Source organism: Dipteris shenzhenensis, chromosome 3 (genome assembly GCF_047967505.1).
Source record: "Dipteris shenzhenensis isolate YYH24624 ecotype China chromosome 3, Dip_SZ_1.0, whole genome shotgun sequence".
Classification (NCBI taxonomy): domain Eukaryota; kingdom Viridiplantae; phylum Streptophyta; class Polypodiopsida; order Gleicheniales; family Dipteridaceae; genus Dipteris; species Dipteris shenzhenensis.
In genome coordinates, this window is record NC_141598.1 from 16,804,536 (window position 1) to 16,807,653 (window position 3,118).

The following is a 3,118-nucleotide window of genomic DNA, read 5'->3' on the forward strand; positions in this document are numbered from 1 at the left end:
TTTCCGCATAAGCTCATGCTTATGCATGAGCTTATGCGGAAATAGAGCTTATGCGGAAACTCATTCTCTATTTCCGCATAAGCTCCTTCTCTATTTCCGATGCTTATGCTTAAGCATAAGCATAAGCATAAGCTCATGCTTATGCTCATGCATGAGCATGAGCTTATGCTTAAGTTTTCGCATAAGCTCATGCATAAGCGTGAGCTTATGCGGAAATAGAGAATGAGAGAAGGATAAGCTCATTCTCTATTTCCGCATAAGCTCATTCTCTATTTCCCACTCTATTTCCCCCTTCTCTATTTCTCTCCTTCTCTATTTCTGCATAAGCTCATGCTTATGCTTATGCAGAAATAGAGAAGGAGAGAAGCATAATAGATAAGCTTATGCTTCTCTCCTTCTCTATCTCTGCATAAGCTCATTCTCTATTTCTGCATAAGCTTATGCTTATGCTTCTCTCATTCCCCCTCATCTCTTTCCCCTTCTCTATTTCCCCCTTCTCTCATTCTCTATTTCCTCATTCTCATTCTTTTCTTTCCTTTCCCTCTTCTTTCTTCTTGCCTATGCCTATGCCTATGCCTATGCTTATGTTTGTTTTTTTGTTTTCTGTTTTCGTGTTTGTGTCTATGTTAGACATGGGATCATGTCGCTCATCCGACGAGTATGGACAGCCTCGCAGGAGGAGAGCTTATGATCTATATGCTCCAGAGGACTTTGATTTCTCTCAGGCGACTACCCCGAGGACTACCCCTGGTTCGACTCCTCTTGGACCTAGCACTATGAATACCCCTGGTCCGACCCCTCTTCCATGTAGCACTGTGACTACCCCTCGGGGAACTCCTTTGCTAGCCGCGCATGGCTTTGCGGGGAGTCCTGACGAGTTTGTAGCGCAGATGAGCGATGAGGAGGCAGCGAGATTCTTCTCTCTACTCTCTCAGAGGACCTCAGCAATTCCTTCCCCTATACCGACGGGTGGATGTATTGCCCAGCCATCCCCTCGCGCCCCTTCGACCGTGGGATCAGCACCTGTGCATGCCTCTCGCTAGGGAAGGAAGAGTAGGACGAGCGGCTCATGTTGTGCTGACTTGGGAGATGTAGACGAGTCAGCACACTCATGCTCCTTTAGGTCTCCACTTGGTCTGGAGACACAGTATCAGTCAGGTCCCTTTCCCTCTCCTACTCCCACTGCTACTCGTCGCTCCGTAAGCGCACGCACAGCTTCCACTCCTTCAGACTCTGCTATCGTCAGTCCCCCTTACTCATCAAGGGATCTCTCCTATCAAATCACATCTGCCGGAGAGATAATAGAAGATAAAAAGGGCAAAGCAGTGATGGCCGCCATGAGAAGGTTGATGAGTCATCACTTCAAGAGCGGCATAAATACCGATTGGTAGTATCAAGATGCCCAAAAGAAGTAGGCGGTGATCGATGAGTTAAAACAAAGATATACTAATCCGCCAAATGTGGAGTTTAATGACGATTATATGCGAGAGCACATGGGTTTTGTCCTGAAGCATCGTAGATCAACCTTGCGTACTTCCATTACAAAGGGGTTGGCTAAACCCAGCTGGGCAGACAAAGCTGATTGGAAGTACTTCAAGAAGCAACATAGGGACCATCCCAAAATGTTCGAGGGTCAGAGGAGGGCTGCAAAGAGATGGTTGGATGTCGTAGGTACTTCGAACTTTGGTGCAGGCAGACGGTATGCGTTCGAGGCAACCGTGGTAAGTCTACTTCTTCCCATTTAATGTATTGTTCTATTTGTCTTACTTACATATTACATGCACTTTAGCTAACTCTAACTCTCGTAAATTGGATCCACAACAAGCTGCGATGGGTCATCTTCCTACAGATGCAGAGACGCGACGCACATTTCGGATAGGAACAAAGCCGTGGTTCATTGAGCAAGAGGCAATGGGAGCGACGGTCGATTGGGCTGAGGTGGCTACTCGCACGGTATAAGTTTACTCCTACTTGTAATATCACTTTTTAATTTAAGTTCCAATCTAATTTTTGATTTATATGGTTCACTCTTAGGGTCAAAGCTCAACCGTCCCATCATCAGAGGCGAGCGATCAACAGGGCCAAGGATCGGACGCAGGTGGCGAGGACGAGGGAGAAGACACAGGTGTTGAGGACCAAGGAATAGGCCAACAAGATGAAGATGATTCGGATTCGGATGAGTAGTGGTAGTAGCATTTTGTATATCCGCTCGTTTGAGCAATTTTGTATCGCCCTTTCGACAGGGTAATTTTGTTACAAACACTATTGTATATGTCCGACATGTATATGCATTTGTTACTCATCATTTCACAAGAATAATTTTGTATCACCCTGCAAGCAAGGGAAATTTTGTTATAAAAAGCTTTCTTTTGTAATTACCAAAAAAAAAAGGATTAGTGGGGCTAAACAGGGCCAAAAGGAAGCCCTGTTTATCCCCACTAACCCTTTTTTTTAACTTCTGTTAATCGTTGCTATATAGCGACGTTTACCAGTGTCGGTATATAGCGACGATTAATAGTGTCGCTATATAGCGACGTTTCCATCGTCGCTATATAGCGACGTTTGCCAATGTTGCTATATAGCGACGCTCCTTTTTCGATGCTTTTAGTGACACTTATAGCGACGTTTGCGCCTTTGAAAAAAAAAATTTAATGTAAAAAGCATCGGTATTTCCGTCAGAAAATGGCCTATGCCTTGTAGTGTGAGAAGGCGGAAGCATAATAGAGGTTTGAGTTGGGCGAATGAGAATTAAGAAGAAGACAGGAAGGGTCTTGGGTTTTAGGATGATTTGGAATGACGATACACACAAGCTAGATGATTGCTTGTTATTATAAGCATGGTGTTGGAAAAAAGCATGACTGTTAATGGGTATGTCTTTTCTTCAAGCATTTGGTCTGAGCAAATTTTTTTTAGCATTGCATATAGTCTTTCACAAGACAATTTTGTTGGAGCATGATAGACCCCTTTAGTCACAAAACCACCCTGCAAAGATGCTATATGTTACTGTCCATTTAACCACATTGAACATATTACTAATTCATCTAGCAAATATGTAATCTTTTGCTAACATTCCAAATATAATTTTGTTTATGAGACCCCTTTATTCACAACTACCCTA